The sequence below is a fragment of the Rattus norvegicus genome, chromosome 1 (assembly GCF_021556685.1).
Source record: "Rattus norvegicus strain SHRSP/BbbUtx chromosome 1, alternate assembly SHRSP_T2T, whole genome shotgun sequence".
In the NCBI taxonomy this organism is placed as follows: Eukaryota; Metazoa; Chordata; class Mammalia; order Rodentia; family Muridae; genus Rattus; species Rattus norvegicus.
The window spans coordinates 130741413-130764205 of record NC_141534.1 but is presented as its reverse complement, the minus strand read 5'-3'; the positions used below and the strand labels follow the sequence as shown (position 1 = coordinate 130764205).

The window sequence follows — 22793 nt, the reverse complement described above, 5'->3', positions numbered from 1 at the left end:
TATTTTGCTTGGTGGTGTTTGTTTGTTTTATAAGAGGAGAGAGAAAAGATAAGACACACACACACACACACACACACAGACACACACACACACACACACACACAGACACACACACACACACACACACACACACACACACTGCCATGACGTCACACAAAATTACCCAAATGTTTTTTAATGGAAATATAAGGGCTACAGAGATGGCCTAGCAATTAAGAGCACACATTGCTCTTGCAGAGGACCCAAGTTCTAGTCCCAGTACCCATGTCTAGCAGCTTACAATCACCTGTAACTCCAATCCCAGGAGATCCAATACCTCTGACCTCCAAGAGACCAGCATACACATGCACCTGCCCACATATATACACGTAGCTAAATAAACTAACTCTTTAGTTAAAAGAAAAGTTGGGAGTTGAGAGATGGCTCTGTGGTTAGGAGCACTGGATGCTTTTCCAGAGGACCTGGGTTTGATTCCCAGCACCCACGTGATGGCTAACGACAGTCTGTAACTCCAGTTCCGGGGGATTCAACGTTCTCTTACAGCCTCCTTGGGCACCAGGCACACAAGCAGTGCGTCGACATACGTATGGAAGAAATACCCATGTATACAGGAAAGAAAGAGCGAGGTAGAGATGGAGAAGGAAAGCACAGACTTCTGCCTATTTGATATATCAAAATTAAGGGCAGTGAAGAGCCAAGCTAAGCAGAATGTGAAAGAGCCTCTCTTTGTGAAGGACTGCAGTGCTGGACCAGCCCCGGAAAGGAAGGGAGACGGCAGAGAGAACTTAAAGTTCTGTGAAAACAGCTTCCGACTCACTGCCAGCAAGGCGGCTGCAGGACCCTCCTCACTCCACAGCTGGACTGAAGGACAACCCCAGCCACTGAACGGAGGAAAGTTACATCAGCCTCCAAGAGTCTGTCCAGTCTCCACTGTTCTTGCCCTGCTCTTCCTTGGCATTAATTTTCCTGCAGGCAGAAGGCAGTGGGCCCTGTTCTCCAGCTCAGGTTAAAGGTCCAGGAACAGTGCAATTGACCCAAGGTGACACTGAAGCAATGCTGTGACCTCTCCCTTGATGGCTCTACCATTTCCCAAGCCTCTTGGATCCCACCTTTTGCACAGAACTCCACGGTTCACTGAACTCTGAGTATCAATGCTTTGGCCTCTAAGCTCCCCTGCAGCCCTCCCATGCCATCCCCAGTCAGGAGCTGCTCACTGGCCTCTCGCCATCAGATACTCCCATGCCCAGACTTCATTCTCTGCAGCTATGTTTTCCCTACTTCCTTCCATCCTGGGAATACGCCTCTGGCAAGAGGATGTCCCAGGCTCTTGGGGATAGCAGCTTATTCCTCTTACCCATAGGTCCATGAAACTTAATTCTCCATCCAGGCCCTATAGGGACACACCACTATGTAATGGGCCAAAGGAGCTGAGAAACCAAAAATCAGACGGATACAATCAAAGACTCTCAGAAAGCACTAGAATGCTTTCAGTGCCGGTAATCACAGGGTCCCTCAGAGGAAGAGCTTATCACATCCAACTCTCAGCCAAGTTGCAATGGGAATTACGGAGGCGGGGGGGGGGGGGGGGGGCTGAAATCCATTCACCTTTACCAATAGCTCTCCATGTTAATTTATCAGTACCCATACTCCCTCGAAGACCTTGTCACAGACCCCAGGATTAGCTCACGTGCAGACAGGGGTGCGAATTGTTTTCAGTCAGCACAGCCAGGAGGGAGAAAATGCAGGTGTGGTAAGTGGGTGCGAGAAGCCAGGGGAGACAAAGGCAGCAGCACAGGAGTCGAAGCATCTATTAAAGAGAAAGAATACTAACTGGTCCTTCCAACAGACAGGGAGGAAAAGCTCCCAAAGCAGAAAGGGGCCAGCTCAAAGAAAGAAAGAATAAAGAAGGAGAGGGATGGAGGGGCATTTCTCCGGAGAAGGAAGAAAACAGGGATAAGTCTCAAAGCAGCAACGTAATAAAAAAGTCAAAGAGGTACTCAAGAAGGGGGCGACCAGGAAGATAGATCCAAAACCAAGAAGAAAGAAAGCATAAGCAAGACAAACAGGTAAATCAACAGAAAATCGGACAGCAGGGAATGGGAGCTTCAGGAAGAAGGACAAAGGAGGGAGAGGCAGCAGCTCCATTAAGAAAATTGAGCAGAAGCTTCCAGGCTTGCTCTGAGCTGAGTGCCCCGCTGCTTGGAGTCTCGTCCTCCTGGGGAACACGGGCGCCCTTAGCAGATGCAGAAGCATATGTCTTAGGTCTCCCACCCACAGCTCCCACCCGAGCAGCTCCCCTCCTGCTTCAGAATCTCAGCAGGGCTGTCCTGGCCACCATCTTCCAAGTCTGAACGCTCAGTCATGTTGATTGCCTTTCTTGGGAAGACGCACCGACATATTAGTCAGCACACCCTTGCTTTTTATTTAAACTGAGGAAGCTAAACAAGGTTATAGTGGATAGGTAAGGTGGCTCAGTGGGCAGATGTGTTTGCTATGAACATAAAGACCTGAGTTCAATTTCAAGGACTCCTTGTGGAAGGAAATAAGCAGCTCCCACAAGCTGTCCTCTCACCCCATGGCATGCACATGGCCAAACACACGACTGCACACATACCCCACACACATACATAGTAAACAAATAAATATAAAATAAAAAATTTACAGTGTCTTTGGTCATGAAAAACGAAGGCTGCTTTGCAAGAACAGACCTCAGCTCTAGCGCTCTAGGGCACATCCTGAGCTAGTGCCTGTGGCCCTCACATCCCTCCCCTACTTCCCTGACAACAGAGATGGTCAGGTAAACACCAGTAGGTAGGCAGTGCCATTTGCAGGTTCAAAGCCATGCCCATCATTCGGCTCCTGAACGGAGGCTTACTGGAACTTTTCTCTCCTCCTGAGTTGTAGTCTCACATAGGCAGGCAAGGAATGATGTCACCTTGGAAAGTTGATTTTGAAACCCTGCAGGTTGGTGTGCTTGGCCTTGTGTAGAAATTGGGAGAACTTTCCATGGAGAACTTTCTGTGGTGATAGACGGTTGCCTGCTCTGCCCCGTACTGTGGGCACTGAGCCAAGAGGCATGGCCTGTTCAGCTGAGGAACTAAAGATTTAACGTCTTAATTCATTTATGAAGCTGCACCCAGCTAGCAGATGTCAGGTTAAAAGTCTAGCTCTGAGACACACATATTAAAAGGGATGGTTTCTACAAAGTGGGAGGGATTAGTTGGATTTTTTTTAGCAAGATATGTAAGAGGTTTTCTCCCAAGTACTGTAGACTGCTCAGAAATATGCAAATCAGAAGAAACAAGATGAGCCAGGCCCTGACTGAGTAACTGCAAGACGAAGGCCTTGCTCAGTGGGTAACTGTTAGACAGACGGTTCCCAGCAGTTGGGTCTTTTCATCCCTAGATGATGACAAAGAACTCCAAAGATCCTCAGAAGGGCAGGAGACACAAAGCTGAGGGGTGGAGGCCATTAGGCGCAGTGCTGAGAGCTTTCCTACTTCATACCTGAACAAGACAAAACAATCGTTCCTGCAGGTCCTCTGTGAGCCTGCGCAGAAAGGCTCTCAGATCATGTACAGACTAACCAGAATCCTCGCCACTGTCTGTCATAAGATACCCATAAAGAGCCATACCCAAGGTAAAGGCTATCCCTCAGCATATTTCACCAGAAGGCTTTAGGTCGTCAGCACACAGATCTCACTTCCCTGGGCCACGTAGTAGGATGGCTGGACTATCCGGTATCTCTGTCTATCAGTCTGTTGAAAAACCTTCAAACTGTCTTCCACAGTGGCTGTGGTAAGCAGCACCCCACCCCCAGCCCCCACCAAGACTGTGTCAGGAATCCTTTCCTCTGCAACCTCACCAGCATGTGTTATCTTTTATTGACAAAGTATTCAGAGAACTAGTGTACAAATCGTCCTAAATGACTAATCAATGGAGGAAAAAAGGAAATTGAAAACCATTAGCATATGGAAGATTACTCAGATAAAGTTGTATTATGTGTGACAATCTGAACAAGTCCAGGGGATGTTAAATGAAATAAGCCAGGCCGGAAAAGGTAAAGTTGTAAGATCTCACTCATATATGAATCTAGGAACAGTTTTCTCGTGGAAACAGACTACAGCAATGGCTACTATCGGGTAGCAAAGAGGCTGATAACTATGGAGAGAGACTGGTCAGTGAGTCCCAACTTGTGGCCAATAGAAGAAACGAGTTCTCATATTCAATTGCATAGTATGGTGGTCGTAGTTAACAATAACACTTTGTATATTCTAAAGCAGCTGTAACAGAGGAAACATGAATGTCTGAAGTGAGGGACATGCTAAGTATCTCCATGTGATCCTTATACTATATACGTGTATATAATGTATGTATCAATTAGTATGTATCAATCTTTTAAAAGTGATGAGAGCGGTGATCTTCTAAGATCATTATTTTTTCCTTAAAGAAAGGGTAGACACAGCCCTGTGGCTAGGGTTAGAGGTGAGGCAAGGCATGGATTGGCTCATGCTCTATTCAAAACACACTGGACTGTGTAGGATATTTAATGTATGGCTGTAAAGTGCAGGTCCTGGTACCACCATCCATGACCTGGTGGAAAAAGAAATGTCATCTCCAAGAGATGCCACAGCCAGCTACAATGTGCCACCTTGCATCTGATAACCCTCCCAGAAACGCAGACACTCTTAATGGCATTTGAAGATTACCGGAGAGCTGCCACAGTAAGTAGGACCCGAGGGTCTGAGGTGGGGACCTTCAGGGCAACTTGCCTCGGTGACTCACCACTCCGTGTTAGCTTCCTACTGCTCAATGTATGGAAAATCAGACGTCTGCAAGCCACAGGGCTGGAGGGGGACAGCAGCAAATCCTGACAGCAGGACTAAGTGGAGCTTCCGGCTGTCTCGGGGACTGGGAGAAGTTATCACCTGTGGCTAATACTGCAGGGATAACCAAGAGCCAAGTTCCCAGAGACACAGAAGAGGCCCGAACCTGGGAGTCTCAGAGAAAGATAGATGCTGGAGCCATGATGTAGGTCATTTAATTATTTCTAACCCTGTTAGCTTCTGAACGAATGAGAATCAGGCTATGATTTATTTATTTAGCTTTAGTGCAATTACTGGGTGAATAGCCCCTAATCTATTTTTCTTAACCATAGACAGTTAATTCCCCAGCTGTGTTCTCCAGGTACTTGCAGCTTGATGCTTCCTGGGGTATTTCTGTTCCATTAGTCCTCAGGGTCCAAATCACTTCTGGAACATTCTCCTGGTCAGCCATGCCTAATGGAGACCTTCTGTCCTCTCCTTCTTCCTTCTTCCTTCCCCTTCTCCTCCCTCTCTCCTCCTGGTTCCTATCTATGACCCCCAACCCAGTAACTGAAACCCTCTATTCTCCCCAGAAATTGGCTGTCACCACTTTTTTTTAACCAACAGTTTTAAATTGGGGAGCAAGGTTTATACAGCAAAGTGTACGGAGGGATTCATTTCTCTTGGGGCAGCCAGATCTTGGGGTACAGAATTTAGCATTAGAATACATAACAGCACCAGAACAACCCCCAACACATATTAACGGGACAAACTGCTTATGCATCCCCTACCTGACATACTTAGGAGCATAGGTAATTTCCATTTCAGAATCAGAATCTTGAGGGTAGAAATCAGGTCTAAGTTAAGGCATTAAATATTTCACAGACTATACAGCCTGAAGGTGATTTATGCCATACTCACGGTAAGTATCTCAGTTTCCTTTCTGATGCTGTGATAAGATGTTCTGACAAGAGCAACTTAAGGGAGAAGAGACTGAGTTTAGTTCACATATCAAAGTACCATCAATCATGGCAGAGAAGTCAGGCAGCAAGGAACCTGGGATAGCTGGTCACATTATGCCCAGTCACTAAAAGAGAACAGTATAGACATGGACTCAGCTCCCTTCCTCCAGGCCCCCTCCTAGGGAATGGTGCTGCTGGAAGTGGGTACGTCTTCCCTTCTCAATACAATCAAGATAGTCCCCCATAGACATATTTGAGGCCCATCTCCCAAGTTAGTCTAACGTACCAAACTGACATTTAAGATTAGCCATTACAACTCCACTCTCTGACAACATAGCCTCTGCCCCCCTTGCCATAGGCTCTCACTCTAGAACATTTTATATTTCGGATTTTTTAGATTTGAAATGCTCGACCATGTAGGTGTGGCTTATGACCCAAAGTATAAAGTGAATATTCCAGGTTCACATGAACGTAAACAAATGAGCAAGACCAGAATAATCTGGAAGCATAGAAAAATATTCCCACAAAGAATTTCAAATCACCCGTGTGGATACTGTCCTCTCACGAAGATGGCGCCTCATTCCCACAAGATTAAGACATATGTCAAACTATCAAGGTCACCAAAGACAAGGAAGGTTCACATAGCTGTCTGGAAAAGCCTCAACAGGCTTAATTGCAGAACTTAATATGGTCGCAGGTTAAAAAAAAAACCTAAAATGATATAACTCAAGGGCAGGCTTCAGTTAACGATCTCGTATGGACCTGGGTTCACCAGCTGCAATGTCTGTACCATCTAGCCAGAGGCTAACAACAAAGAAATGAATGTGGGTTAAGGGAGCATCTGGCTCTCTCTGCCTCTGTCAGCCGGTACCACTGCGTGTCTGAAAGCATGCCAAAGCTTATCCGTTCAGCATCGATGTGTTGATAATTAGTCCAAGTGGACTTCAGAAAAAGAAGCATCCCCAAAGAAAGGAGAAGCAATTCACACTGAAAACGGCGGCCGACCAGTGTGAGCGCTGGACAGATGTGTGCCCAGTTACTCCAGCTCCCTTTTGACAGGGCAAGAACTGGTAGAACCAGAGAGAGTCAAACCTAAGTCAGAGGTGAGGTAATGATATATAACCATGGGGTCAATAATGAAAACAGCGATGGAAGCTCTACAGTTAGCAACCTTCACTCACCACCACACACGCTCCTGAACTGAGGACCTACACTCCGGTGCGCACAGAATACTTCATCAGAATTAATTATAGGGAAAGTCTAAATGTAATAAACACGTTTCAAAACGTTGACACCGAAAGGACTTTTCAGACTATGGTATAATTGAACTAGAAATAAACAACGAAACACAACTTGGGGAAAAAATGCAAAACATTAGCAAATTAGCTCCTTTAAAATAATCCTGGATCAAATGATAAACTACAACAATTAGTTAATGATGAAAATATAATGTGTCAAAAGCTATGCTTCACGCTCATGTTCTCAGTAGCCTTGTTCATAGTAGCCATGGATAGAGGTCAGCTAGTGTCTGTCTGTGGATGAGCAGAGAAATAAAATATAGTTTCATATTCAGTGGAATACGATTCAGACTTAAGTGGGGAGGAAGTCCCTAACACGGAAGCCATTAGTTTTTCGTTCATTTGTTTTTTAGTATAGAATAGAGTTTATTCAGGGCATGGGGAGGGCAGCTAAGAGGGTAGTAGGCGCAGAGAGAGAGAGAGAGAGAGAGAGAGAGAGAGAGAGAGAGAGAGAGAGAGAGACTGGCCATAAGCACATGGAGAGAAGCGGGGAAGGGAATGGGGAGAGAAGGAGAGGAGAGAGGGAATGGGGAGAGAAGGAGAGGAGAGAGGGAATGGGGAGAGAAGGAGAGGAGAGAGGGAATGGGGAGAGAAGGAGAGGAGGAGAGGAGGGAATGGGGAGAGAAGGAGAGGAGAGAGGGAATGGGGAGAGAAGGAGAGGAGGAGAGGAGGGAATGGGGAGAGAAGGAGAGGAGAGAGGGAATGGGGAGAGAAGGAGAGGAGAGAGGGAATGGGGAGAGAAGGAGAGGAGAGAGGGAATGGGGAGAGAAGGAGAGGAGAGAGGGAATGGGGAGAGAAGGAGAGGAGAGAGGGAATGGGAAGAGAAGGAGAGGAGGAGAGGAGGGAATGGGGAGAGAAGGAGAGGAGAGAGGGAATGGGGAGAGAAGGAGAGGAGGAGAGGAGGGAATGGGGAGAGAAGGAGAGGAGAGAGGGAATGGGAAGAGAAGGAGAGGAGGAGAGGAGGGAATGGGGGGGAAGGGACAAAGGGGGAAGAGGGGAAGAGCAAGAGATGAGCCAGCGCCATTGTTTATTTTAAAAGCTAAAAGGAAGTTGACAAACCTTTTTGATTCCACTTGAATGGGGAAACTAAAAAGGTCAGCACCATACACAGATTTTGGAGAGGTCCTGCCAGAAGATGGTGGGTGGGGAGACAGGCGAGATGAAATCCTTCTAGAGATTGGTCTAGAAATACAAAAGCACTACTGACCGGCACGCTGCAGGATGTTAAGACCTAAGCTATACGCCTGTGTTCTACCACAACCTTAATAACAATGGGAAAGCCGGTCTAGGGAGACATTCGTAACTTTATATTCATATGTCAGAAAGAAGGAGTAGGAAAGGATGTATCTATTCTTTTCTTTCACGTGATTTTAACAACGGGTTTAATCCCCAATAGAACGAAAGGAAGGAAAGAAATATTTTTTTTTTTGGTTCTTTTTTTCGGAGCTGGGGACCGAACCCAGGGCCTTGGGCTTCCTAGGCAAGCGCTTTACCACTGAGCTAAATCCCCAACCCCAGAAATATTTTTTAAAAACCAGATACCAAATCTAAAATAGGAAAACCTCAGGCATGGGGTGGGGAATATTACAGAAAACTCAAGACCACCCAGGGCTACAAACATACATCAAGTCCTTTCTCAAAAGAAAAGGGGGGGGGGGTCTACAGAGCCAGATATTGATTCTTTGGGGGAAATTAAATTAATAAATCCCCCAAAAGAATGATGAGAATGGGGATGGGGGAAGAAGAGAAGCCAGCACTCACAAATAGGCATCAGTGAGTAGATGTGGCCAGCTCTCATGAGACAGAAATAAACACTATGAGCAACTCAACAGCAGCAAGTGTGACGTTCTTATGAGATGAAGAAATTACTGAAAACACGCGTGACAGTAAGTGCTGTCAGCCTGACCCACCACAGACTCACGTGGGGAAAGTCTTGATGAGTCTACAGTGGGCTGGCCTATGGGCGTGTATCTGAGGCTTGTCTTAATCAAGCTAATGGATGTGGGAAGAGCTGGCCCATAGTGAGTGGCACCATTCCCTAGAGAGAAGGTCCTGAAGTGTGTCAGAGAGCAAGTGAGCAAGGGGACATACGTTTATTTGTCCTGACTGACAGCTGCTAAAAGCTCCTACCTTGATTTAGGTAAAACGAAGGAAAAGCTGCCAATATTTACCAAACTCCATTGAGGAGAGGAGTAGGTAGCACCTCTAACACTTTATGAGGCACCCATTGCCTCGATCCCAAACACAGCCCTTCACACTGTAGTCCAAAAACATAGCAAAGCACTGTTGAACATATTTACAAATAAAAATGTTAAGAAAACATAGCAAATTTAAAGGATTAACATACAAAAATATCATATTACACCTAGTGAGATTTGACCTAAGAATTCCGGGTTAATTCAATATTTAAAAATGAGTCACTTCACCAGGGAACTAGCAGGGAGACAGCTCATGAGGTCATCAGATACGAAAAGAGTATTTCAGAAAACTCAGCAGCCCCTACTGCTAAAAACCTGCAGCAAACTATAAACAGAAGGTAATATTCTGAATTCTACAGAGTACTTCAAAAAAACTGAGAAGGAAATAGGAAGCATAATCACATCTTTCAAAAGGAAATGAAGGAAGAACTTCCCTTAAGGGAGAAACCACCAAACTGGGATTTTTAGTAGGTGCCAAAGGGAGCACTCTTGCTGGTAATGGACAGTATGGCTTCACAGCTACAAAAATACCATACAGGTAACTGTCAGAATTGTTGACCAAGTCCAGTAAGATTTCTGAATATATAGAAAAACATATTTATAGATAATTGTGAAACCAATTATAACAATTTTTAAACACATTTACAATAACAATTTCAAAATTCAAAAAGGTGCTCTATACACCAAATTACAAAAATAGAAAGATCGGAAGGAAGGGAGGAAGGAAGGGAGGGAGGAAGGGAGGGAGGGAAGGAGGGAGGGAGGAAGGCTGGCCGGCCAAGGACCAGCCTTGACTGGAAGACAAACCTTGGATCCCAGCTATGTTGGCCTATGTTCTGCTGAATACAGCTTTCCAGTCAGCCTGCTTTTTGTTTTGCCTTCTTTCTTTCTGATCTGCTTACTATAGATATCCCCCACCACCGTCTGACTTTCTCTCTGTCTCTGTGTGTCTCTGTCTCTCTCTGTCTCTTTCTCTGTTTCTCTGTGTCTCTCTCTCTGTCTCTCTGTCTCTCCTCTCTCTCTCTCTCTCTCTCTCTCTCTCTCTCTCTCTCTCTCTCTCTGTGTGTGTGTGTGTGTGTGTGTGTGTGTGTGTGTGTGTGTGTGTGTGTGTGTTCTCTCTTGCTATTCTAAAAATTTCCCTGGACAGCTCATCTCTTGCAGATCCTAATAAGCCCAGTCCTTTATTTTTCATATAAATCTAGTCATTTACTTCAGGTTCTTGTTTGATTATCCTATGAATCAGCATCCCAGGACCCCAACCCTTTAATTCTTAGGATATGGCAAGCACACATTTTCTTTTAACATTGCAAAGGAATTCAGAGATCTGCCTGCTTCTGTTAAGCACAGATGCTAAGCTAGGTGGGTGGGACCCTGTCCTGAAATTACAATTTCTACTACTGCTGGGCCTAAACTTGCTGTATCCCAGGCCAACCCTAAACTCAGGAATCCGTCTGCCTTTGTAAGCATACAAAAACAAACAAACAAACAAAAAAGAAAACAAAGCAAAACGAACCTTAGCTGGGTGGGATCTCCTGAAATGACCACTTCCTAAATCTCTTTACCTCCTTTCTTAGTATCTTTCTGACAAGTTGACTCACAGTGTACCTGCTTCTGTTGCTTTAGCTTCGTGAAGTCCCTCATATAACTCATATTGCATCCTTATTTTTTGCATAGTTAAGAAATTATATACATTTGAACTCATGTTTTTAGAGTTCTTTTTTTTTTTTTTGGTTCTTTTTTTTGGAGCTGGGGTCCGAACCCAGGGCCTTGCGCTTCCTAGGCAAGCGCTCTACCACTGAGCTAAATCCCCAACCCCGTTTTTAGAGTTCTTTTCTACAACCTAAAGGGCTGGTCCTGAAGGTCCCAGCATTTACCATTTTGCTGAGACATTAGCCACACCTTTGCCTCCCACACTCATGCTGTCTCTGATTATCATGAAGTCATTGACGTTATCAGGGAGAACATTCCTCGGAGGAACGTGAAAATATATGCATTATTACACAAACAAGCCATATGTCCACAGCAGCCATCGACACTCACAGCTGGCCCTGTCCCAGGGGCAGGCACCATGTCAGTCTGTCCCCACCAAGGCCATGCTGGACCCGGCAAAGAAAGAAGAGGAAGAAGAAGGTAAACCAAAATGAAGAGAAATTAAAAATCCAGGGCCTAGAAGACTTCCCATTATACTCTTGTCAACGTCTAGATGGAGCTGTACCCCAAAGGATCTCATCAGAAGGATTTCTGCAAGGTTCATGTTTAGAAACAAGTGTTTTTATGGAAACTGAGAGATTTAATCTGCATTTTCTGTGGAACTGCAAAGGATGAGTGTGGTAAGACACTCTCAAAGAACACAACTGGGGGACTGAACAGGGCAGCGAGTGCATTTTGTAAAAGTGGGGTAATTAAAACGGCACTGTTTAATCTCCGACAAATAGGCCAGTGGGGCTGAATGCTCTCAGTGATCTCATTTGTGAAAAACGTGACACCAGTGCTGACATCAAGCCAAGGGAGGTGGGATCGGCCTCCTACCCAAATGTACGCAGTTCAGACACGAGACTGGTGATGGATGTCACACATGGCCAGGAGGAGAACAGGAAGCCAGGAAGGCTGGCCCACATGTGGCACCAGTAACCGGGGAGAAAAGAGAGGGGCCTTGAAGGTCAGGAATTTAGGCCTTGGAGGAGTCTGCAGGCAATAACAGGGCTCACGAGTTCGAAGTCATCAGTACCAAGAGCCATGGTGTTCAACCCTTCTTAGGATGGCTGTGGGGCAGAAAGCGGATGAGAAGGAACTCTGAAAATCGCCAGTCTTCAAACAGAACCGTGAAGGCATTGATTAATTATGCTGGGTCCACTGGTCACCCAAGAAAAGGAAAGCAAAACTTGGCATCTACTTCAACTCAGGCATTCAGAAGTCAAAACAAAGCAAAACAAAACAAAAAACAAAACACCTCAAAGTGAAAACAACAAAGCTGCAAAAGTTTTAATTACAGGGGCTGAAGAGGTAGCCAAGTGGTTAGGAACACTGGCTGTTCTTCTAGAGGATCTGGGTTTGACTGCCAGCACCCACATGTTGGCTCATAACTGACTTTAGCTGCAGGGCATCTGTCCTGCTCCATGGGGACATACTTGCAAGTAAAACACCCATATATAGCTATTAATCAAAAACTTAAACGTTAATAATCTTTTAAAAGAACTGCAGAGTGCTTTCAAATTTTTGGAGTGTATAATGTTCTTAAGGGGACATTTACCATAACGACAGGCTGATAACCCTTCATCAAAAGCTACCATTGAAAATAAGATAGAAAGCATCTAAGAAAAATTTCTCCAACACACACACACACACACACACACACACACACACACACACACACTACATCTCCAACATATAGATGTTGGAGAAATATAGCAAACGCACACATATATGAACTCCAACAAAGCAATATAAGGAAAAAGGCAGCAGAAAAAAACAAACGAGCGAAGTACCTGCACGGTGACTTCAAGTAAGATTTACAAAAACAATAAAGAAAGTTCTAAAAGGATATTTAGCTTCATTAGTATTCTGTGAAATGCAAATTTAGGCTACAGGATCTCACTACATATCTGCCAGATATAAAATTAAAGCTGACAACAGCAATTAGTAACAAGATGTGAAGCAAACTCAACCCTGGCACTTAGAGCTGAAAGTGGGATTTGGAACAACCACTTCAGAAAATGGATTAGCCCTGTTCACTAAAACACAAATGCATCCAGGTCCTACAGCCTTTTCATCAGATCCCTAGAGAGATATTCCCTTAGAAATGCAATCGTGTGCTCCCAACTTAATAAGGATATTCTTAGGATCAATAATGACCACAAAATGAAAAAGGATATTTGTCCATCAAATGAAAAAAAAATACAAAGTCTTGCATATCAACGTCATGTAAACATAGAACAGCAATTGTCAGTAAATGACAGCCGCCCTCAATGCCCCTGGATGACTGACTCATAAGCACAACAAGATATGAAAAAAGTTATCTCAAAATAGTACATTAATTATTTTAAAAATCAAAAATTAGTAAAAATACCACATGGTAATAGGATTCAAGCAACCTTTGGGCATAGCAGCTGTTGTGATATGAATGGGAAATGTTCCCCCATGGAGTCACATGTTTAAACACTTGGTCCCCAGCTCATGGCGCTGTCTGGAAAGCCATGGAACCATTTAGGATGTGGAACCTTACTGCAACAAGCAGGTCCCTGGGGGAAGTCATCAAGATATTAGAGCCTGTCGACTCTCTGTGTCTTAATCTGCACACATGTGAGGAGTTCCAGATGTCCACTTCTGCTACTGTGGAACCGCCTGGCATCATGCCTTCCCTTACACTTCAAGTCGAAGTAAACCCTTGCTTCCTTTCTCAAGTTGCTTTGCCACAACAATGAAAAAAGTAACTAACATAGAAAACTGGTACCAAAAGTGGGACCTTAGCTATGATAGACCTGACTATGTGGTTCTCAGGTCTTTAGAGTTATTCTGTAAGGGGAATGTGGAAAAGTTTGGAACTTTGGACTAGACAATTTCTAATGCGCTTTAAATGTGCTGTTCCAGTGGAAGTCAGAAGAAAATAATGGCAAGAGTAATGTAAACAGTGGGGGACTAGCTCATGAGGTTTAAGAGGGCAGTGAGAACTCTCTCAGGGGTGAAGAATAGAGGCTGTTCTTATGTTCTGGGAAAGAATCTCACTTCATCGTGCCTCTGCCCTGAGACTTTGAGACTGAATTAAAATGTAATCAGCTACTTTGTTTGGTGAGAAAATTTTTCAAATAGGAAAGCATTTACCCTGTAGTATGGTTACTACACACTGAATTTATCTAGGTTTGCGATGAAGGAGAGCAAGTGGAATAGAGGGATAAGGGTATAGTTTGCAAAAGAAAACGTACAGATGCAGTCAAGGCAGGTTGTAAACAGCATTGATATTAATTAGCATCACTGAAAATAAAACACTGCATGCTCTGCACTGAGACAAAGGGAAAGGTATCCTGAGAGCAAGACTTCATCCAGTGAAGGGTCCTGCTTGTGAAATAAAAACTAATTCAAAAGAATCTAAATTAAGAATATCACTATAGGAGTTCCTTGTCCAAATGCAAGCATACAGGCAAGTGCTTCCTCGGGGTCAACCTCAAAGAAACACACAGGTTACTGTAATGGTCATCCAAGGTCAGGCTATTTCATGAACTGACAGCAGAACTATATACTATTATCTATGCAGTATTGGTTTTATGGGTATGAGAGATGCAAGAGACTATTGGAGGCTAGGGCCAAAATGTCCAGAAAGTCATAGAACCTAGGCAATATGTAGCACTGTCAGGTTCTCTGCAAGGCGGCCCTGAGGCCACTGCATGGAGCTGGAAAGGGAAAACCTAAATTGCAGTGGGAGCCCCAGGATGTTGATGATGCAAAGACAATAGAAGTCTTTACAAGAAACTTCAAGCATATAGTTGATCTGCCCCAAGGGAGAGGTTTCACGTACTGTGGACAGCCAGATTGGGGGAAGAGGTCACCTCAATGTACTTAGAACCCAGAAGAGTCCATCACAAGCCCCAGAGGCTGGACATGTTTGCCCTGCTAGGTCTTGGTCTTGCTATGGACTGATCTTTCTTTGCTATGCTCCCATTCCTCTTTTGAGTGGTAATCTTTATGTTATTGTTTATTAAAAGTATATAACTTGGATTTTTTGTTTTTTTTTTTTAATAAGAGCTCACAGCTAAGAGGTTGTCTCCAGTCTCTGTGAAGGCTATTCTTGGTTGTCAACTTGAAACACCTGGGAAGAGAGGCCATCGTCTGCCTCCATCAGATTCACCTGTGGTTGGGCATGTCTGTAGGCCATTTTCTTGATTGCTCACTAATATAGGAGGGTTGATCCCACTCTGAGCAGTACCATCTCTAAGCAACTGGGCCCAGGCTATATAAGAAAGGTAGCTGGATGTAAGCTAGGAGCAAGCCAGTAAGCAGTCAATTCTCCTCCTAGATTTCTGACTCAAGCTCCTGTCTTCAGTTCCTGCCTTGGCTTCTCCCAACAATGGATTGTAAAGTATAAGACAAAAGAACCTTTTCCTCCCAGAGTTGCTTACTTGGGAAATGTTTTATCATAGATACAGAAACCAAACTAGAAGCATCTCAAAAGAGACTTTGGACTTCCAGTGGTGTTGGGATTGGTAAAGACTATACGACTTTCAAAGTGTGACACAGTGCATTGTGGGTGGCTTCCTTCACTGCTGAAGTGTTTTTTTTTTAATTCCTTTTTAGAACTTGGACACTTTAGCAGAGTGGGATCTTGCCCTGAGGTCATCACTATCTTTATTCCACATTGCATCAAGCTTTTCTTTAAACTTTTTATCTCTTTGAGCACGAGACTTAGCTTAGTACCTTAGCTTTCCAGGTACTCCCTTTTCTCCTCAAACTGCATTTTTTCTTTGCTTGGCCTGTTCCTTTTCATTATAAATGTGCACAGTGACTACTAATAACTATAGTACACAGTTGATACTAGACTGTCTTGAAATCTCTTCTTCCAAAGCCATTAATCCAAAACTCTTCAATCTAGGTTCAGGGAGATTATTAGGGCAGGGCAAAAAAGCATCCACTGTCTTTGCCAAAATGACACAAGAATGATCTCTAGGACACTTACTAATAGTATTCCCCTCTGAAACCCCTTGAGCCAGGCCATCACAGTCTACATTGTTCTAAGTATCATCTTCTTCTGTGCTCCTACAAATATAATCCATCAATCCCTGCTTAAAGTGTTCAACTGCTTTCCTAATCTGATGTACCAGAATCCACATTCTGCTGACAAGCAGCGTGGTCAGGTCTGTCCTAGCAATACTTCACCTATATGTACCAACTTCTTTATTAGTTACTGTTCTACTGCTGTGACTTAGAGATACCATGACTAAGTCAACTATTCTAAGAGAGCACACCTAATTGGAGGCTTGTGTACTATTTCAGAGGGTTAGTCATTATCAGCATGGCAGCAAGAAGAAAGTCCTGGTGCTGGAGAAGAAAGCTGAGATTTCTACCTCTGTATCCTTAGGCAGCAGGAAGAGAGAGCTCCTGGGCCTGGCTTAGGGTTTTGAAACTTCAAAGCTTGCCCCTAGTAACACACTTCCTCCAACAAGACCACACCCACTCCAACAAAGCCACATCTCCTAATCCCTACTAAGTATCACCACTCTCAACTCATGGACTCAACATGACACAGAGTTGAGGCATTCTTTAGAAAGATGTTCTGCCTGTGGACTGCAGCTTTGCCCATGAAGGAAGAAGCTCAGCTACCCTTCTTCACAGCCTTTCTGATGGATCTTAGGCCTGCCTACACAGACTGCATCACCACATAAACTACTTCCTCACAATCTCTTAAACCCCATTCCTGCTGAGCCTGGTGCTGAGCCTTGGCTGGCAGGCTAAGAATCCTACGTATCCTCTATGGCTCTAGCACATTCCAAAACTGAACTGCTGACACTCCTACCTAAACAAAAAAAAAAAAAACAAAAAAAAACAGGGGTGGTCTGTTATTCCCTAAGGGTCCAAAGCGTAGGTGTTGTATATCTTGACAATTCCATGGGTAATTCATAGCACAAGTAATGGGAATAAGCTTGGAGAGGTGAACCTGATTGAAGTAAGTAGGTTTCTTCCTTCCCTACAGAACTTCCCAAGGCCTGTATTTAGCGTGACTCTTGGGGACTGTCCGGCTGGGGATATGTGGACTATATTCAGGACTGTCTTATGGGACTCCACAGAATACAGTTTGGGAAAGCCTACTTGCACAGTGCTGTCATTAATTAGAATTGGACATAATTAACCCGATCTGAATATCATTAATGAAAAATTACATACAGAAAAGGCTGACTTCCTTCAATTTAATCACACTAATTATGTTGTGCTCAACCCAGCCGCAGCTCCCCATGCTAGTTTCTTAGCACATTTTTCATCTTTTTACAAGGGGTGTTGGTGATTTTTTTTCCCCTTCTCTTAATGCAACTTAAAAAAAAACCTGCCAGTGTTAGAGAAGTTTCCAAATATTTGAAAACACATTTGGAATCTGAGAACAAATAATCAGGGCCACCACCACGTGTCCTTCATGCCTCTTCCAGAGGACACTCAGGATCAGAGGGCACCCATCAGCTGCACACCCCACCAAACCCACAACTCTTGAATTCTAATAATTAATTCTAAGAAGGTAGAATTAAATAATGACCCCATACTTCCAGGTCTCCCATTACCCATGAAGCACTGGGCTAAGGACATGGAACGGCGGTCATGGAGTCCACACCAATATTAGAGATCAGGAGTAGAAGACCAACAGAAGGCTCAGGCTTCCAACCAACACCCCAAAGGCTGAGTTGTGAGCCTTGTTTGGGAAGAAATTCAGAAGTTCATAAGAGAAAGATGAGCCACACATGGCCCAAAGCAACCTGGAATATAGTGGCTGAAAACACCGGGCTACATCACTGAGCACAGCCTGGCTCATGAGAAATCACAACACCATAAGGAGGAGGCTAATGAAGAACCATCTGTGAAAAGGTGGGGCCAGAAGCCAGCCAGTTAGTAGGTCCACTAGGAAATGAAAGCAAGGTGGCACAGAGGAACACACAAGTACAGATGTGGTGTTTACCACAGCATCTCGTGCGCGCACGCGCATGTATGTGTGTGTGTGTGTGTGTGTGTGTGTGTGTGTGTGTCGGGGTGCACACATGCACACACAATCTTGCGTATGTGATTATGTGTGGGCAGGTACATGTGCACATAAAGAGAAAATCAGGTTCCATTCCTTAGGTACCATTCATGCTTCATTTTTAATTGTGTTTTGATTATTTTATTATATTTATATGTATTTTGTATATGTGTATAGACAAAGAGCGTTTGGAAGTCAGGAGACAATTTGAGGCACTCACTTTTCTCCCAGAATTAAACTCAGGTCATCTGGCTTAGGAACAAGAGCCGGCTGAGCTGTCTTGCCAGTCCCTAGATCTTGTTATTGGATACAAAGTTGCTCACTGGGCGGGCTGTGGAAACCCCAGGGATGCACCTGTCTCTACCTCTCCAGTCTGGTATTTATTAAAAACAGGTGCCATCACACCCAGGCCTTTGTAAGTGGGTCATGAGCATCAAACTTCAGTTTTCATGTTTACAAGGCAAGCATTTAACAACTGAGCCATCTCCCCAGTCCTACCACAACCTCTTCTTCCATCAACTTTATAAGTTAAAGAGAACAAAGAACAGAGAGGCAAAGACCCATGAGACCTCGCCATTCAGGCTTAACCATAATTATTATCAATTTCTCTAACCGCTAGACTCACAACATCAGTAAAGACATTCTTTCTATGTAGAAAGGGCCCTAGCAGCTTCTATTATGTCTTTATTTCATTTGAAAATAAAGTTCAATGTGATCTATGGTAATTTCTATGTGTCAGCTTGACTGGGCCATACCCATTGTGAGTTCTGGCCACCTCTCTTGGCGTATTTTTGGAAGATGTGCATTTGTACTGGTGACCTGGGGAAAACAGATGGCCCTCACGGGCTTAGGGGGCCTCCAACAATCCAAGGAGGGCTGGAATAGAGCAAAGAAGTGACAGGAACTGCTCTCTGTCTGACTGCTTGAGCCTGGATATTGGTGCCCTGCCCTCTGTACTATGAGGCTGTCGGGCCTGGGCAGAAAACTTCACTGCGCACTCTAGTTCTTGGGGCTGTGTGGCCATGGGCTCTGCTTGATCTCCAGTTTGTGACAGATCGCAGGACCCTGTTACATGTGAGCCAGTAACTGTAATACAATAAACCCATTTATAGTGAATCTTAAGATATGTAAATGATAGGTTAATAGATTGGCAGATCTTGAGGTTGATCTCATGACTTCTGACTTTCTGGGAAACGTTGACTAACTCATGACCAACAAAAAAGCATACACGCGTAAGTGTGGAATGGTTGGGTCACGGGGTTCTACATTCTGTTCTTTTTATAAACTGTGCAGTTGCTCTCTGGGGGGCTTTTAACCAATCTGCCCTCAATAAGTGAGGTATGAAAGCCTTCCTTGCTCATCACATTCTTGGTTTATCCAAATCTGCCAAAATGTGGGTGTGAAAGAAACCACGTCTCATTGTCTATCTTGGCAGCCTCCCAGTTGAAGACGAGAAGTGTTCATTTGTCTTCTTTTCATGATATTTGTCCATTTTTCAATTCTCTTATCTTTTCCTTATTGATTTAAAAGAGTTCTTTGCACAGACTAAAAGCTAATCTCGTACAGTAATCCATTATGACTACTGCGACTATTTAAAGTGCTTACTGACATATAATTAATTGTTCTTTTGAGAGAGGGAGTGGAATGTCTTCCTTGTACTTTAAACTTTTCTTCTTCATGTACAGGTCTTCTCATCCATGTGGGCTATAATATGGGATCCTACTTTACCTTTTGCTACGTAATCAATTAGTTGTCCTGCAGGTCACTGCTAAATTATGAAGCATCTCCTACTGGTCCATATGGTGAATTCTTGACCTCTAGCTAGAGTCACTATTGTGGAAAACAGTAGATACTTTAGGAGTCTGGGATCTGGTTGGAAGACTAGAATCACCCTAAGGACAGGCTGCGGAAGGTTGAACTGATACGTCTGGTTCTTTCTCTGCTCCATGGACACCATAATATGAATTAAATGTCTTACCACACCTCCTGAGATCTGCCATCCTCTCACACGCCTACCCCACCATGCTGGACAGAAACCTCCGAAACCATGAGCTTAGAATACTTCTTCCCCCTTCAAGTTGTCTTCATCAAGTTATGTTGTTGTGGATTGAACAACAATGGCCCTCATAGGCTCGTATGTTTGAATACTTGGTCCACAGTTGGTCGCACTGTTTGAGAAGGATTAGGAAGTATGACCTTGTTGGAGAAGGTGTGTCACTTGGAGCAAACCTTGAAATCTCAAAAGCCCACATCATTCCTAGTTAATGCCCTCTGCCTCATGCCTATGGATCAAGGGGTGAGCTCTCAGCTCTTCCTTCATTCACCCAGTCTTAAACTCGAACCTCTGGAATGGTAAGCCAAGTTAAATGCTTTCACTCACATGTTGCCTTACCCAGCCTGCTTTATCACAGCCATAGAAAAGCAACTAAGACAGGCATCTTGCCATGCAATAGGGAAAATACCAAGCAGGATCATTGCCTCTGGGACCATAGCACAGCCCAGCCCTCCCAGGTTCCCACACATACGATGTCTTACCATAAGAGTCACTTTCTGTGTCACCTGGGCCTCTGCCACCACACAAATACCACAGTCTCAATCACGGCAGCATGACATCCAGAAACCACAGCCCCAGCATAATGCCACCCTCTCAGTGCTCTGGCTCTGTGTGCTTTTTTAAACATGGTTTTCAGGGCTTCACACGGCCCCGACACATGTCTGTGCTGGAGCGGGAGCAGCTCTGGTTAGTCCAGCAGCCATCTTCATAACTGCAACACCTCATTCCTGATACTCCGAGCCCTCTACAGTTTAAATACAGTTTACTTGAGTCTCGGGGATTCTACAGGATAACCACTGAGCTGATGACCTTGCTTCCCAGGCATTCTGTCAATTGAGGCCCAATATACACGCAGAGAGTAATGAGGACTACAGATCCATTATTCCGGGCAAAAACAGAAAAGGATCTCAAAACTTCACGGTACATGGAAGCCCATCTATAAAGTTATTTTACTACAAGACACCGGGCATATCATGGGTATTAGTATTCTACGATTCTAAAATGGCTCCATTAGCAGTAGAAAAAGATCGAAAGCCAGGCCTTTGGTTCTTTTTGCTACTCTCCAAGCAGAGATTCATTCTGCCATAATTGACATTTAGAACTGTCCATTTCATCACCACTTTTCTTTCTAAGAAGGAATATGCTTTCCTTCAGGGACACGGTAGGGAAGGGTGATGAGCACGCTTACTTTAATGATGGGTTATCGCACTGCAGAAGGTAAGAGCGCTCTGCAGGGCCTCGGCTATTGCAACTGCTGCAGATCTTCTGTCAGTATTTCAGAACACACAAAATCCCTTCAGGACTTTTTAGAATCTCGAAAGGAAAACAAAACAAACAAAAAAAAACAAAAAACAACAACAACAACAACAACAACAACAACAAAAACCAGAACCTTCTACTTTGAACTGTGATAAACCTGGAGTTCATTTTGGAAGATTCTGAGGTACCAGTTTCACAGGGGATAGTTCCTGGAGGTTAGGAGGGATCCAAACAATTAGAATTTCCCTCCGGTTCATGAGGCTACATCCTCATTATGAAGGCCACCCCTCACAAGCTGTCCTCCCCACAAGTTACAAGCAAAGCCTTGTCCCTTTACAGAACCCGGCCCTCCATGCTCTAACATTTTCAAAGCTGAGAAAGGCCTGATGTGCCTCTTGAGATCGAGGGTGAAATATGTGCACAACCCTTTACAGAAAATATAACGAGACAGGAAAGGCCTACGGAGAGCACAGAGTCAATCTATAGAGTACGGAAAAACTGAAGACAGAAAACCGGTTGAGAAACACCCAGCCGAGACCCATTAGAAGCCACAGAACAACTCTGAGGCTCCACCTTGTCCCCCAGAGTGGCTCTGACTGTTCTACAACTCCTAACTGCTTATGAATACACCACAGCCAAGAGCCACTGCATGATATATCCACAACATTTGTGGCAAGAACTTTGCCAATGTATTGCATAGGAATTCCTGCCTGTGCAGAGCACTGGTCTTCTGAGTAACCCCTCAAACATGAGGTAGATGCTGGATTAGAAAAGGAAACTGAGAGAGCTACCTTGCTTTACAAAAACAAACAAACAAACAACACAACTACATATGATCCATGGACTTGTACTACCAGAGCCTTGACTCCAGAATCCCACCCTTACCCCACTAAGTCTCTTCTTCATCCTAAGAACTGCTACGTAGCTTCCCCACCCAGGATACTCAAAGTTTCCCTCTCCTTCTGAAAACCACAGACAATCGCCTCCCTGTGACTGACACAGCACTGTTACTCCATCCTAGCCCAGTGACTGTTCCTTGTCATAAACCCAGAGGAAGTCATGGAGCTGAGCAGAGGGCTGACTGGCTCTGGGTTAGTTCACAGAGATGGTGTAATGCTCGGCTTCCTGACCTTAACAATCCTCCCCTAATCTCCAACCACACCCTGGCCCATTCAGCAGGTTCCCTATGTCCAGGCCAGGTACTACACTTCCGGCCCAGGAAGATAAGCCAGTTCCCTTGCAATCCAGAATTTACCTTTCCACCTTCCCCTTTGCAAACACAAGGCTGGCCTCAAGCTCTGTCCTGCCGGTCCTACTGGACAAACACAGGCAGATGGTAACCTGGGACTGCCTGGCTTCTTTCTGATCTAAATCGGATGTCTTGTGCTTGACTTCCTAGCATTTCCCACTGGCTGGCTTCTCAAAGCGTACTACAAGTTGAGTAACCCTTATCTAAGACGCTTGGGACTAGATGTGCTTAGGATTTCAGAGTGTTTAGACTTAGCATTTGG

At 44.4% G+C, this 22793-nt stretch overlaps 1 protein-coding gene across 7 annotated transcripts in view; it reads right to left on the bottom strand.

Moving 5' to 3' along the window:
• The window catches only part of Apba2 (amyloid beta precursor protein binding family A member 2), a 237316-nt gene that overhangs the window by 92621 nt on the left and 121902 nt on the right, over positions 1-22793 (bottom strand).